Genomic DNA, 17,156 nt, shown 5'->3' on the forward strand with positions numbered 1-17,156 from the left:
AGGCATCATCAGAACAAAAAATCATATCATAGTGAATGAGTGGGGGAGTGTGGAGTGGAGACCCAAAGCCCATTTGTAGGCCACTGGAATAAAGGGTCTCAGGGAGGAGATAAGCCAGTCAGGGTGTGACGTAGCAACGATGAAACATACAACTTTCCTCTAGTTCATAAATGCTTCCTTCTTGCCCACTATCATGATCCCAATTCTGCCTTACAAATCTGACTAGACCAGAGGATGTACACTGTTACAGATAGGAACTGGAAATGCAGGGAATCTAGGGTGGATGATCCCTTCAGGACCAGAGGTGTGAGTGGTGATACTGGGAGGGTAGAGGGAGAGTGGGTTGGAAAGGGGGAACTGGTTACGAGGATCTACATGTGACCTCCTCCCTGGGGGGTGAAGGGAGATGTCAGACAGGGCAAGATATGACAAAATAATAATTTATAAATTATCAAGGGTTCATGAGGGAGGGGTAGCAGGGACGGAGGGTAAAAATGAGGAGATGATGCCAGGGGCTTAGGTGGAGAGCAAATTTTTGAGAATGATGAGGACAACGAATGTACAAATGTGCTTTACACAATTGATGTATGTATGGATTGTGATAAGAGTTGTATGAACCCCTAATAAAACGATTTTTAAAAAGACTAGCCAGATATGCAGTCTATGGTGCATACATCAGAAACCAAGGCCAGATATTTTAAGCCACCCTCAGAGAACTTTACTTTGTGCATGTCCTCAAATGCTTTCGGGAGAGTGCTGGCCCAAAGACTGCTCCTGTATTTCTCCAGCAACCTGGCCACTTTCTTTTTAAAGTTTCCGGGCATAACGGGCGGATGCTCTTTTGATGGGTGCTTTGCTTTTTCAGCAGGTAGTGGGAGAGGAGGCACTTTCCTTGTCCATTTCACTTCCCAAAAGCTGTGATCTCTTAGCTGGGTATGGCAGCAGATTGTGACCACTACTGCAAGGTTTTCCACCATGCAAATGTGAGGCCAGTGTTCAAATTGTTGTAAAACTCCTCAATTAAGTCCTTCTTTACATAGATCTTTGTAAAACTGTGGCAATTTGGATATCCTAATGCCATTGGTATGCTTGCTTAACATTTCCTTGTGAATTTACACCTCATGTACTTTTTCAGGGTAAGATTCCAGTGGGGTGATATTTGGTTTTCCAACTGTCTGATTTAAATGACTGCTCCTGTCCTTAGCACAAGTTCTTGGCATGCATCTGAAAATCTGGTGGAAGAGATATCTCCCTGTAAACCTGCTATTGGTAGGTAAGACCACATGTCTCTTCACCAGGACATTTCCAAATATTTCACTTCCAAGAATTGTGTGACATGGGTGAGGTGGCATTTCAGCACCAGACTTAATTCCAACAACATTTCCTTTATCTCTTAATAGTTGTGGAAAAATCTGATGACCATGCTGGCTACCTGGGGGTTGCTTTGGGTTTTCCTTCTAGAAAAAAAATGGCATGGTTCTCTTCACTCTCATTTGGCAATTAGCTTGTCACCCTGCTCTCCTTTTATAACTCCTCTGGTGAGCCCCCAGCTGGGCGATTTGTGCAGCTTCTGTGCATGCCACGGAATAGCAGGTTATCTCTCCAGACAGATTAGCTCTCTCCTGATGACTACTGGCACACTCCACACGTAGGTCTCTAGCATAGGGTAACCTAGCTGCTTGAATGGGATACAGTGTCCATGTGGATGGAACAGAGTTTTGGGAAGTAAAGCCTCTGGAAACATCATTTTCTAATGGGGCCTGACTCAAAATGAGAAGAAACAGCTGCAAATATATATTAATAGTTGGATCTTGAAATGTATAAAATATGAACCTAAGAAAATTTGAAGTTGTAAAAAATGAAATGAAATGAAAAACAATCGGTGTTTTAGTCATTTTAGTGAGCAGAATTGACCTTGTGGTGCCCATTTTGAGTCAGAAAATTTTACAGTTTACTATGCTGAAAATGAAGCAATCAAGAGGAATGGCACTTCATTTGTCATAAAAAGTGATATTTCAAGATCTATCTTGATGTACAATAATTCTGTGAGAGTATGATATATATCTGCATTCAAGGAAATGCAGTACATACAACTATTATTCAAACTTATGTACCAAACACTAAAATTAGTGATAAAGAGAGTGAAGAATTTTACCACTGTCTTCAGTCTGGAATTGATCAAATATGAAACCTAGATTCGTTACAAAGCATTGGTGATTATAATGCAAAAGTTTGAAATGAAGAGTAAGGAACAGTAGTTGGAAAATATGGTCCTGGTGATAGAAACAAAGCTAGAAACATGACAGAATTTTGCAAGACCAAAGACTTCTTCATTGCAAATTCCCTTTTTTTAACAATCCAAAAGGTTGTTAAAAACCTGGATTTTTCTAGATGGAATACATAGAACTCAAACTAACTACATCTGTAGGAAGAAAATATGGAGAAAATCAATATCAGTAGCTAAAACCAGGCCAGCAACTGGCTGTGGAATAGACCCTGAATTGCTCATATATAAGTTCAAGTTGATGCTGAAGAAAATTAAAACAAATACATAAGTGCCCAAATACGACCTTGAGTCTATCCCACTTCAATTTTGAGACCATCCCAAGAACAGAGTTGATGGATTGAATACCAATGACAGAACACCTGACGAGCTGGCTGCAGAATGTCACCAACACATGGAGGAAGCGACAGGACATTTTGAAAAGGGAGAAAGGAAACATCAGTGAGGACGTCAGAGGACACTCCGAACCCTGCTTTTCATAGCAGGGTGGTTAAGGCACACGGGAGAAAGAATGAAGTCAAAAAGCTGAACAGACATTGCAAAGAGCAGCCTGAGAAGCCAAAGTAAAATATTGCAGTACAACGTGCAAAGGCCTCGAGCTAGAAAACCAAGTAGGAAAAGCATGCTCAGCACATCTTAAAATGAAAGAACTCCAGAAAAGTTCCACGTTGCAATATTGAAAAAGTCTCTGGGCGAAATAGTAGATGCCACAAGAAGCACCAAAAGAGGATGGAAAGATACAGTGAATCCGTGTCCCCAAAACAACCAGTCGCTATCCAACCATGTCAAGATGGAGCACATGAGCAAGAGCTAATAGCGCCGAAGGAAGACGTTCAAGCTGCACTGAAAGCATTGGCCCAAAACAAGGTACCAGAAATTGATGGAATGTCATCTGAAATGTTTCAACAAAATGATGAAATACTGGGAGCATTCAGTCATCTATAACAGGAAATTTGGAGGACAGCTACTTGGCTAACTGACTCGAAGAGATCCCTGTTTATCCCCATTCCAAAGAAAGGTGACCCAACAGAATGTACAAATTAACAAGCAATCTCATTAACATCACAATCAAGTAAAATTTTGCTGAAGATCAATGGCTGCAGTAGCACAGGGAGCTGCAGAAGTTCCGGTCAGATACAGAAGAGGATGTGAAACAAGAGATATACATCATTGCTAATGTCAGATGCACCAAGAGGCAGTTGTGTGAAGAGAAAACTAAGGGATATTGAATGGATGAAAATCAGGAAAGGTGTGTGTCAGGGTGGTGTCCTGTCACCATGCTTATTCAAACTAAGCAAATATGCAGAGAGGCTGGATCGTATGAAGAAGTATGCAGAATCAAGAGTGTAAGCAGTTGGGAGGAAGAAGGTAGGTCTTGCAAACAGGTCTTTGACTATGAGCACCAAAGAGAGGCCGTGGTCTTCTGGAGAGTCTCCAAGGTCATCCTCATGAGTTATTCAGGGTGAGAAAACCCAGTGAGGACATGCAAAAGGAAAGCTTGCCCGTCTTATCTTTTCCCAGTTCCTTCAACTGCAGTTCCTTTAACATGGGAAAACATGCTAACCTAGCTGATTCATGGCCACTGGGCTATCTTCACAATCATTGGTACCTTAAACGTTCAAACTTAAGCATACATTTACTTTGTAATTTTACTTCTACCCACAAGTAGTGTTTTGCTTATATTTGAACACATGCACAAAGGTTGCAGTGAGATTTGGGGGGTACAGATGTTCAGGGCAATGTGTCTGTGGGTACTTATTGATGTTTTTGCTCAGTTGTGGGTAGTAGTTTCTCCGGTTCTATAAGAAGCCTTTTGTGGTCTGAGGAATTTATAGCGCTCCTGCCAAACTGTCTTTAATGGCCAGCTTCCTCTTTCTCTTAAAGAAATATTGTACTTGAACTGAAACTAACAAGGGTACTTTTTGTCTGGATGAGCAGGAGACAAAGCCATTCTTTCTCTTAGTTTAGGAAGACTGTCAGCTTGCACAGGGCCCTGGTAGCACATTCATTAAAGCACATTAATTCCAGCTGGTTGGAAGCCCCCAGTCACTCCATGGGAGAAAGATGTGACAGTCAGCTTCCGTAAAGATTGATGGCCTTGCAAACCCAATGGGGAGAGTCTACTCTGTTTTCTAGTGTCTCTATGAGCAGAAACTGACTTCATGGCAATGGGTTTGTATCAAATTGTGAAAAATACATCCGGGCAAAGTTAGGGGGTTAGGTCCTCTCACGAAACCTAGATAAGTCATATGTAAATGTGGTAACTTTAAATCTTTTAAAGAACAAGAAGGAATATATTCCAGTGAAAAGTTGAGAGCCAGCTTTTAGAAACATTGACTTGCCGAGTGTGATTTCTGCAAAAGATTTAGATTAAACATGAATTTTTTTGATAAGTGGGCTATTTCACTCAGCCTTAATGTTTTGAATAAATGTTCCACATTTCATCTGATAAAACATCTACACCTAAAAAGGACTCCAGGAAAAGATTTTATTGTTAGTGTGGTTTATTTCCCTTCACTTTATAGCCATAAAGTAAAAAAAAAAAAAACTTTTGTACTATCATTGTTCTTTAATTGTAATGCTTAGGGTCTACTTCAAAAAAGGGAAATGGTGAGCACTAAGTATCAAAATCATCCTAAGCATGAAAAATACCCAGCTTCTTCTTTCTCTTTAAAGCCTGTTGTCAATGGAGTCAAAGTGAAGGTCACAGAGAAGAACAAGGAGGTAAGGCGACAAGCATTGCTGTCTCATATGACGTCTTATAAGTCTTTTCTCCATCCTGGCATTCGTTTCTGGGAGCAGTCACATGTGATCGATACGACTTCAGTGAAGTAGCCCTATCTCTGACTGCTAGCCCATCGGTATTGTTATTCTACACATCTCTAAGCTTGCTGCAAAATCAGATGCTAGCAGCATCTCGCTCAGGAGAGAGGTTCTCCTAGGGCTTTGATGAATGAAAGATGGAAAGCCATTGACCCAAGTTCTGACATATGGAAATCCCTCCAAATGTTGCTGATAAACAGGTTTAGTCAGAAATAAGTTCCCTTACTGGTAGACTGAGTTAGTGGGATACCTACCAAGACTCTAGATCTCCAGCAAGTCGACATTTATCGGTGCCATCATCCGTATTTTATCTAAGTAGCTAAGTAGAACCAAGCTGTCACAGGCCTTCCTTATCGGTCCCTCTCCGCTTCCTCTCCTTATCTTGTCCTCGCCTTGTTTCTTCTTCTTAGGAGAGTGGTGGCAAGTTCAGCACCAATTCCTGCAGAGAGAAAAATTGTGGCATAAAGTGATTGTGTTATTTCCAGCCCGTCATTAGTTTCAGGCATCAAAGCAAAGGCTATTGCTCTTCTGCCTCACTCACACATATACTCCCCCATCACAACAGAAAAAGAGTGCTAGATAAAAGATGTCTGTCTGTCTGTCAGTATTAACACTTGTGCCGTGGACCCCACTTCTTCTCTTCGCCATGAAGAAGCCTTCTCACAGGGGGAAGCAGTGAGGAGATTTATTCAGCACAGAAAGAAGAGTGTTGAGTATGTAAAAATGGTATTGAAAACATATGTTTCGCATAAAATGAAAAGTCAGGGCAACATTATAAAATTCTAAGCCGAGTACACATTTGCCAACTGCTTTCTTTCTCTCCAATGAGCTCATAGCACCTTTCTGTCTCTCAGAATCCCTATCACCTCCTGCGCTGCAGCATTTAGTTGCTTATGCTTTATTTTTCTTACTATAAATAGAAGTGTCTTAAGAGTGAGATCTGTGTCCAGATTTCTTATTCCTCACCGCAATTAACACATGGTCTTCCAGAAAGCAATCTTTCATTCTGTTGGCTCATTACACAGCACAAGCTAGACATTGTGCCAGCCAACGCTGTTAGATTAAAATTTTCCTCATGAATGTATGAGTATACTTATAATTAAAACCTTAAGCACTTGATATAATAATATTCTGACCCTAACTTTAGATATTTATAAAGTGAACTTAATACTTACTCTCATTTTTGCTATACACATCTGAGCAAACATATGGCTAAGAACTATTTTCCCTTTTCTGTATTATACAGTGTTTTTGCCAGTACAAATCCCTGGTGTGTTTTTTTCAAAATGAGGGAAGAATTAAATTTAAATCACCCAGCACTTTGATTGCACATGTCCATTGCATAGTAAATATTGGTCCAGTCTGAAACCATTCCATGTGCTGTTGGTAGCAGAAGCCTTGAGGACAGGAACTTGTTTCTTTTACATTTTTTTAAAAGAACAAAATGAATACTCATACTCCGCAAAAGTTGCCTTGAATTTAGCAATTGTTCAGGAAATGCTTATCAGGTTCAATGAAAGTGAACAGAAGATAAATGAATCTATGGCAACAGTTTAGTACTCAGAGCAAGCTCTGAGCAACTGTTCTCACACCCATTTAGCAAATTCCCTCTGCCATTTGAATAATCCTGTACTCTCCACTATGGTTAGACTGAATAAATATGGCTATTTGCTTCTTAAAATATGGCCAGCCCACATTCAGAGAGGTGAGCAACTGTGAGCCAAGTTGAAACTACAAACCAAATTTCAAAGGTTTAGTGCGCAAACAAAAATGAACCTAAAATATCTCATTAATAACCTTGTATTGCAATGACATGTTTAAAATATGAATGTTGGATATACGGGTTAAATAAAATGTTACAGAGATTAATTTCACCACTTTAGTCTTCCTTCTTTATTTAGCATAGCTGTTTAAGAAGTTTAAATCATCTAACTGGCTCGCATTACATTTATATTGTACGGTACAGGTGTCACCTCCTCATATATACTTTAGGGTATTTGGTCTAGAATTATGCTGTACTAGGACCATTAAAATTATTGTGACCTGATTTTAAAACTTCAAACATTGTTATCTTTTACAGTTCTTTAGCTTTTACTAAAGGTGTATAGCAAAAAGCGATATAGAGATGACCGATATCCTTCCAAGACTGTATTTTTCCCTAGTATTTCTTTTTAAAATATCATTAAATATCCTTCCAACAATGTATTTTTCCCTAGTATTTCCTTTTAAAATATTGTTAAATTTTGCAGGGAATGACACAGTATAACTTAAGACATGTTTGGGAGCCACGTATGACCTCCGCTGGCATAATGGAGACGGAGACGGAGACTCCAACTCCACCCTCTGTCCAAGGATCATGCCTTTATGACATTTGTGGTAGTTACATAATTTTGTGTCAACTTGAAGCTATAAAAGTGTACGGGTGGAGTCTAGCCTGTCAATAAGGTCACAACCTGATGGTGCCTCCTTGTGAGTGTGGCCTTCTCATAGGAAGGTCCTGTGAACCGCCCCCTCTCTCTTTGCCTTCACTTGCCTGTTGATGCCACATGGAGACTGCGCCAGCCCTGTGATGCAGCCACCACCATTGGATCCACAAGACTTTACACCCACCGGTCGGTGATGCTCCTGCATTCTCAATCATTGCATTGAGGCTTCATGAGTCTATAGAGGGACATATGGACTAGTATTAGACTTATGGACTTGAGTTGGGCTAAGCTTGGATGTTTTACTGATGCATAATTACTTTTTTATATACATCTCTCTCTTACACATATATGAGCGTCAGGGGATTTGTTTCTCTAGTCGACCCAGCCTAACACAACATGTCTCCACCCTCCAACTTTCTTTATCCTAATCTGACACCAACCATCCATCTAGTTGTGATAACCCATTATTGTAGCCACACAGAACTCACAACTATGAGCTTTATTAGAGAAATTACTAGTTTACCACGAGTCAGGATCAGAAAACACTCAGGATACGATCCTACTGCCTTTTGTTCATAGCACCTCTTCTTAGCCATGCCAATGGCCACATCTCTCTCTTCCTTGGCCTCAGCTATGTAATCTTTTTTTCCACTCTCCTACCCTGGCAAGTATTAAAAAGCTCAGTCAGTACTTAAAGATGCCCAAAGGGCTCCCCTCGATGCTTGCCGATCTCCTACCCTAAGGCACTCAGCTTCACTTGTTCCATCGTCTGGAAAGCAGGATGCTCTGCCTCTGGTCCTCCGAGCTGCAGGTAGAGGTGCCTCTGCGGCAGCAGGCACTTTTCTACGCAAAGACCTGGCACAAGCTTTGCTGGTGGCTCTCCTATCGGATAATCATGGCATTGTTCATTCTTGCTTCTTCTATGGCTCATTTCATAAGCACTGGAATGGCAAAGATGAGCCATCCTCAAGTTAGAGCCCTGAATTCCTTATGAGTAGGTTCCCCCCAGTTGTTTGGTGAAGTTTCAGGACTATAAATAGAAGAGTCATAAAACTAATTCCACTTCAACACAGTAACATAGAATAGTCTATTTTCATGTGACTTCTTAATAATTGGTCACTTAAACAGTACCAAGAGTGGACCAGCTAAGTCACCCCTAATTGTAGTTTGATTGTTTTTGTACAACATGACTAAATTACATTTCAAAATATGTTTAATATTAAAGATTTACAATGAATGTATTGATTATGCTATATTTTAACAGTTTTATTGGCACTCAATCCACATATCACACAATTCAACAGTTCAATTATACCAAGAAGCAGCATGACTAAATTAGAAACTAGATGGTTTGTAATAAGCAATTCTGAAACAAAGAAATTTGGGTTTCTGTGGTAGAAATAATTTAAGGAGTTAAATGGAATAAATTTACACAAATGTAGAATTGTTCTTTAATCGTCTTTTAATTATTATTATTATTTAGTTAACTGGTATTAATACCAGAGGCATTTCAAGCATGGGTGAAGACAAAATTAAGATCTTGTATATTTGTTCAGTAGAGACAATGAACTTCAAAACTCTCACCCACATAGTAAATACATTTCCATCTATATAGTCTGATTTCTTTCTTTCTTACTGATGTGAACCTTCAGAAAATGGCTGGCATCAGTTAACCTCAATCATGGGATAAATCACTACCATTAAGCAGTTAACAATACATTTTCCTATTGAATGCAGAAGTCATTTTCTTTTTCCGCTGGGGTTAGGAGGTCACCCGTTCTCATTAAATGCAGCAATAGAGAAGCAGTTCTAAGTGGGAAAATATTGCATTTGTGCAGAGATCTAACAATATCTCTTGGATCATCTGAAAAGGTTTGGATGAACTGAGCAGATAGTCTGGTGTGGCTAAAATGGGAAGTTACGTCTGCAAGGCATGCCAGAGTAAGAATGCTGGGTGCGACCAAGCAGCGAGCACTGGGGGGGGGAGGGGGGGTTATTTCAAAGCAGAGCAATCACTAGGAGTACAGAAGAAAAGGAGGCGCACTTGTCTCTTTAAAAGGGGAATGAGAAAGTGTCAGTTCTCAGAGAGGAGCTCTTTAACCCCAGACAGCTGTGAGCAATTTGTCAACTGCTCTGAAGTGTGGCAGAGTCAGCGCTGGGTGTCAGTCACATGGGCTGGGTCTGAGTTTCTATGTGGCTGATCACCCAAAAGGACATCTCTGCTGCAAGGGCATCCTGAAGTCACTGCAGGCCACCGACTCTCCAAACAGCAGAAAACGAACTCTCATAAGTTAAATTAACTATACAAATGGGTAACGATGTCATAAAAAAGCCATGTGACATAGTGAAAAGAAAATAATCATAAAGTTTGTTTGCCCTGGCACTGATTACTGGCTCCACAACTTCAGCTTGTTACTGTGAGCAATTCCTTTCACCTCCATGAACATTCATTTCTTTTTTAGAAAATGAAAAAACAATAGTACCTGAAATTTAAAGAAATGGTGTTGCTTACCGTTTCTGAGACAAAATAGGTGCTTCGTAAATGTGAGTGGTGTCTCCTTACATAACATCACAGTAAGAAATCTATTGATACAACTTAGAAAGGGGATTGCTTTTGTTCTCTCATAATCTTTGTGATTTGATAAACATGCTACTGGGCTCCTGCTTTGCTTATTGTTTCCTGCTTTGCTGATCAGACAAGGTCCCGGGGCTAACCAAGCTAATCAGGCCCATGGAACCCGGAGCTGCCTTCCTCTTCACTGCCTGTGTTACCAGCCCATCCGCCTTGCCCTCTGTGGTGCCCTCTACTCGTGAGTTTCTCCTGAACTGGAGCCCTGGTTTCCCCTCTTACTAACCCTCAGGGACAGAGGAATAAATGCCCATTTTTCCAGAACTGTCCCCCTTCTTTGAATCTAGATCTTCATTCTGTGTATCTACAGGCATTGTCCAACGAACCAAACATTTGAGTACTGACAACAACCTAGACTCCTTACTGGACCCCCACCTCCTAATGGACCCCCAGGAGAGCAGAGTGTGGCTCAAATCACACTGTATGTGCCAGACTGCATTCAGCTGTGCCTTTGGATCCAGTCCTAGTGTCCCAGAAGCCGTCTCAGCCCCTGGTTCTTCTGGGTCATCCAAGGCTACCAAGACTGGTGGTCTCAAAAGTGGAGCCCCACACGACTCTATCACAGTACTTACTCTATATTCATTTCCATTTCTCTTGAAATGTTTTAATCGTAACGATGGTTCCTTCGGGCAGAGTTGAAATGAGAAGACAAAAACTGGATTAACTGAAAAGCAAGAAACAGTGGAAACAATGGTAGAACCGCGCTTGGCATTTCTTAGAAAAGACAAATTGAATCAATGACTGAAGTGTAGACCTATGTCTTGTCTTTGTTCTTTAGTTCTGTGTTGTGCTTAAATCTCCCTGTGAGTCCATTAGTGTTACTTGGATTTGCTCCAAGAACACAAGGTGAAAAAAAGGAAGGTGGAGGAGTTATGCCTTTAAGTGCAACAATCACAACACCAGCAACAGCAACAACTGTTCCTTTATAACTCTGGATAACAAATAGAGTATCTTTGCTAGCAGTCAGAAACGAGCACATGGCCATTAATCTAGTGACATAGTACAAAAGCCTATTTGTTGGTAATTTATGAGTTTGATGTCTTTTCTCTTTTGAGCCAAGAGAAACAGTCACATTACATTCTGAGTTCCTCCCATCCCAGCATGATTCTCCTGTATCGCTTTGGAAAATGTCAGTGTGATGCTATGCGCTCTTCACGATCTGTCATAATATGGAAACTGAATGTGCTGGTTAACCTAAGATGAATAAGTACCTAATCTATGTCTCATGTACTGCAGCCATGCTGTCGGGAGAGATCAGCCCGTGAAGAAAGACATGGTGCTTGGTCAAGTACAGAAGTATTGCAAAACAAGAAGGCCCTCAACAAAATGGATCGGCACCGCAGCTGCAACAATATGCTCAAACATTAGACCAATGTCGAGGGTGGTGCAGGGCCCAGCAGTATTTCCCTCTGTTGTATAAAGGGTCTTTGTGACTCATGGCACTTAACAACAGCAATAATATGTACGATGGGGCCCTGGTGGCATACTGGGTTAAACACGGGCTGCTAACTTCAAGGCTGGCAGTTTGAACCCACCATGACCATGTTGGTGGGTTATGCCCAAGGTCATACTTTTACTCATGGACTTGTTTTCATTTTCTTCAGCTTTAACATGAACACACATATGAGCAATTGATGGTCTGCTCCAAAGTCAGTCCTTGACCTGGTTTGAGCTGCTTTGAGTTTCCCATCTGCTCTCACTGATGTAGTCAGTTTGACTTCTATGTAATTCATCTGGAGAAATCCACATGTATCATCACCTTTTGTGTTGTTGGAAAAAAAACTATTTGCATTGAAGAAGTCATTGGTCTTGTAAAATTTTATTATGCAATATCCAGCTTCATTTCAATCACCAAGACCATCTTTTTCAACTACTTTTGCTTCTTCTTGGTTTCCAGATTTTTCATTCAAACCAACATGTACCCAGGGCAAATGAGAACAAAGCTATCTGGACCCAAACCCACTACCTTTGAGTCAATTCCAATCCATCATGACCCTGTGGTAAGCTGTAGGTCTTTATGGGAACTGACAGTTATATCTTTCTCTCACTGCGCAAATGGTATGTTTGAACTGCCAACCTTACATTTATCAGCTGGGTATTTAACCCCTGGCACCAACAGGATGACTGAACTAACAATCCTGAGAAACATCTCAAATGTCCCCTAGTGGTATTAAACTCTTCTGCTTGAGTCAGAATCGACTTGATGGGCATGGGTTTGCTAGAGCTGCTCTACCAAACCGTAATCTTTTGCTGAAGAACCCTGATGGGCTGTGGGCTAAGCACTGGGCTGCTAAACGAGAAAGTCAGTAGTTCAAACACACCCGCCATTTGTTATAGAACGACGAGGCTACCTGATCCATAAAGAATGACCGTCTTGGAAGCCCTCAGAAACAGTTGTACTCGGCCCTGATGCCTATTTATGGGCACTGACTAATGGCAGTGGAGCTAATCTTTACAGAACCAGATCACCAGGTCTTTTCTCCCACAGAGATACTTGGGGCGGGGGGGGGGGGGGGGGTTTAAACAACTGACCTTTCAGTTAGCAAAGGAGCACTTAGCCTTTTCACCACAAAGGCTCCTTTGGTTATTCAAGAACCCCGTCCTGTCAAGTAGCAAGTCTAGTGGACAGAGAGAACTATCTTAGAGGGGGTTCAAGCTATATATATTTACTGAAGCAGATAACTTGGTCTTTCTCTCAAAGAGGAGCTGATTGACTTGAACCACCAACCTATCATCAACAGCTGAGTGCTTAACCACTACGCCATTAATACTTCTTGTGTATTCACCAAACACACACACGCGCGCGCACACACACACACACACACACATACACACACTACCATCGGGTCTATTCTGACTCATAGTGACCATATAGGACAGGGTAGAAATGCCCCTCTGGGTTTCTGAGACTGCAACTCTCTCGTTACAGGATTGGCAAGCTTTGGCTTTCTCCCGTGGACTGGCCAGTGATTTCAAACTACTGACCTTGTGGTTAGCAACCCAACCAGGCCTCCCACGTGCCAAGAGAAGACTGCCTGGCTCACTGCCATCAAGTTGACACCAACTCATAGCGACCCCATAGGACAGGGTAGAACTGCCCGCTTTGAGTTTCTTAGACGGTTAAATCTTTATGGGAGTAAAAGGCCCCATCTTTCTGCAGAGGAGCGACTGGTGGTTTTGAATGGTTGACTTTGCGATTAGCAGCCGAACTTGCAACCAGTAGGTCCCCAGGGCTCCTCCCAAGGCAGGAGAGCTAGGGAGGAGGGTGCATTATAATCTTTATGTCTTCAAAGCCTTCTCATTCTGGCCCGCCTCCGCTGCTTGATGTCAGCTCCTGATCACACCTCATCCATCACCTGTGGGCGCTGGGACGGTAAGCGCGCTCCTTCTTTCCATCAGCTCCCCTGCAGACGGCCTGCGTCTCTTTGTCTCTGGATTCCATTTCCCCTCACCGTCCCAGAGAGGCTGCCCTCCAGTGAGCCACATGTTTCCCTCTCAACATAAGCTTCTCCCTGTGGACTCACTTATTTTTCATCAGCTTAAGAACAGATTCTTGTATGACCCATGAAAAGAAATGAAAAACGCTCCCTTGATCTCTGTCTTTAAATCCTCTTTATCCTCCTCCAATCCTCACAGTCGGCTGCTCGGGACACATCAAAAGGTGAGAAGCACCCTGGTCCAGCCCCACGCCACTGTTCTCCTTCAAAACTGAAGTCTCTCCCCTTTCTCTCCTCCTGCAGTCTGGCTTACACACTCACTGCCTTGAATGTGTCACTATCCGTCATTATCACCCGCTGTGTTGCCAATACAAATAATCGTCACAGGAAAGCATATGGTTTTGATCATCCATCCTCAGCCCTTGGGAAGCACATGCTACACGCCTCTCTGTGCTTTGAACGGGCCAGCACCCTCCTGCCCCTTCCCTCTGCTGGGCCGCTTCCCATCCCAGATGTGTGCGTGTTTCGCTGTGTACCACCCCCTTGTCATTAGGCGCCATCAAGCCCCTCCCAACTCCTAGCAACACATAGACAACAGAGTAAAGCATTGCTGTCCTGCAACATCCTCACAGTGTTTTTCATGCCTGAGTCCAGGGTGGCAGCCACTGTCTAAATCTTTTTCCTTGAGCGTAATTCTGCTGTGTCTCTCACCTTCTATTTCACGAAGTACAATGGGCCTCTGGAAATTGGTCCCTCCTGATGACATGTTCCAAGTACGCAAGTGAGACAAAATGTTGTCATCTTAATTCCTAAAGATAGCTCTTTCTTTAGTGCCTCCTCAAGGAAGATGCTTGTTTACCACTGAGTATACAATGGAGTGTTGGTGGTACAGTGGTTACCCATTGGCCTGCGATCTGCATGGGGGGCAGTTCAAAGTCAGCAGCAGCTCTGTCGAAGACTGAGCTTTCTCCAGTAAACAATGAATTACAGTCTCCGACACCCTCGAGGATCCCCATGAGTCGGCACTGACTCCATGGCAGACAGGTTTTTGTGAGACTATTAAATTACAAGTTTGGTTTATGAAAGCAGAGTTTTCTTGCCCACCACACTACAGATCATTTATTAAAAACTGAAAATGTATGTGCTGTATGAGATACAGGAGGCTTAAAATGTTTATGAAAATTTCCCATGATTTTATTTCCATTTTTCTGTAAACGTTTTGAAACCCTCTTCTATATAATTTTTAAAGCTTATAGTTATGCCTTACATTATAACCAAAGTTTAAGAGTAGCTTGTATTGTTCAACATAATTATATGTAGGCACTCAGTCACACTGGAATGATGGAAACTTATTCTTTCAGAAAACAATAGAAGATTACAGAACATATCGTATTTCTAGGACGCTAGCAATCGTTAAACCACGCCTCACTGCCCTTGTCACTGTCTCAGCCAGCTTCTTACTGAAACTGTGCTGATGTTTGAGGAAATGTTACTCTCTCGGAAGGTTTGTGCATTCTGACATAATCATCAACCAAACAAAAGCACTGGGCTCACTGTGACAGAGGAGATCTCACCTCAGCTAGGGTCAATTTTTTCAAAATGAGGAGAGAGGGAGATCATTCAGTTATCACAAATCAACAGACACTTAAAAGAGAATAAGTGAACTTTACTGGAAATTCAAGACCAGATAGATGGGGAGTGGGTGTGGGGTGGGGTTTACATTTCTGTTGGTAGATAAACCAAGTGGAGAAACTAACCATTGGGGAAAACTTCCTAGGAATACATATATAGAATCCGAGGGGAGACATGCCCAGCATAATGTTTGTAAGTGCGCTTTTGTCTGATTTTCTTCTCTGCAATAGCTTATTGGCATATACTTCATATACCATGCAATTTAATTGTTCCATCATATAAAAGTTGTAATAATCATCACTACAATAAATTTCAGAATATTTCCTTTTCATATTCATTGTTGTTCCCCATTCCCCCCCCATCCTCCCCTTCCAAGCCCTAGAAATTATTAATCTAGTTGCTGTCTCTGTAGAGTTACCTATCTGTGATTTCATATATGGAAATTCATACAAAACACAAACAGAGAGTCAACAAAACAGGACAAAAAATCAGCAAAAATAACTAAACAGAAAAACCTCAATTGAAATGAAGGCAGTAAATATTAAAAAATTGTAGCAACTTTAAAATTAGTCAAAGGGGAGATCATATGATAAGGTATTACATTTTAACTTAACTGCATCTGCCATGTCTGACTTTACAATGCTGTCTATCGGACAACAAGTTTATTCACATTCTTGGACTCTGTTCAGAAGGAATTCACTGCAGCTTAATCCACATGGACACACTACAAATAACTTTTGGGCTTCCGCTGTCATCCATAACAAACATGATATTCACAATTTAAGCTCTGCTACCATTCCTCCCTTTGGATTTGGATTTTATTACTTATCATCCTTGACACAGGCTGGTGTGTTGCTTCCATGTGGACTTTGTTGATGCTTCACTTACATGACTGCTGGCTTTAAGATAAATCTTTAAGACTACAGATACTGGTCTTACTGATAACCAGGCACCATCTGATTCCTTCACTGCACTTTACTACAGCACCCATATTTTCGGTGATCTCTACATGAGGGCAAATATTGAGTAGGGTCATTTCTTAAAAACTGATTATTCTTAGATGGGGGCTAGAATTAAGTGAGAATCCATTCGTATATCTATAGTTTATTTATGTTTCTGTTTCACTTTAGAGACATCACTATTACTCTATGAAAGAGAACATTATCAATCATCCCCCTGGAATATAAGGCAATTCTATTGATAGTGTTATGAAGTTGGCCAATGGCATAGAATTTAAAACACTGTTGAACAAAGTAAATTATGTAAGTATAGGCCAGCTCAGCTTCAGACCACAGTTAAAGGAATTGGTAACTTATACACATTAAACTCTTAATGACTGGACACCATTTACATGAACAAGGGAGGATGGTGATAGGGAAAAACTTTCAATAATACTCACCCACAAAGGCAGAACCATGCCTTCCAGACTAATACATGTAATAAGAAGGCAATGAGGCTAGTAAAATAGTAAGTGTGTGGTAGTCCCAGTTCCCCCTCAAGCAAGAGATCTGAACCAAAGTCCAATGACCACCTTGGGATAGCATTCATCTGCTTCTTCTCACACTAGAGTGGTTCAACCTCAAGTCCAAGAGAGTATGTTGGTTCCTTAAGTCTGATGCAGGTGAGTTTGATGTAAAGCCTAGTTCACTTAGTGGGGTTTCCACATAAAATCTGTCTGATGTGTCCTATGAGGAATGCTGGGCACCTTGGAAGGACAGAGTGTAAGTCCTAGTAGTCTATAGCACACAACCTGAGTCACAAAGGCTGGATAGATACTATATCAAAAGTGTCCACCTAAAATATTCGTGTAAACTCTGGTGAATCTCCTCTGAACATAATCCAGGGATGTGAATAATTTGCTCCCAGACAGAGAGCATTGTAGATTGATTAGGGTGGATGAAGTTAGGTTAAAATGTACCCTCTTC

General features: G+C 41.4%; 1 pseudogene; it reads right to left on the reverse strand.

The window, feature by feature from the left end:
• Window positions 1–644: 644 nt before the first annotated feature.
• Window positions 645–1,747, reverse strand: LOC142446085 (tudor domain-containing protein 7-like; annotated as a pseudogene).
• Window positions 1,748–17,156: the final 15,409 nt, after the last annotated feature.

This window comes from Tenrec ecaudatus, chromosome 4, assembly GCF_050624435.1.
Source record: "Tenrec ecaudatus isolate mTenEca1 chromosome 4, mTenEca1.hap1, whole genome shotgun sequence".
Taxonomy (NCBI): Eukaryota; Metazoa; Chordata; class Mammalia; order Afrosoricida; family Tenrecidae; genus Tenrec; species Tenrec ecaudatus.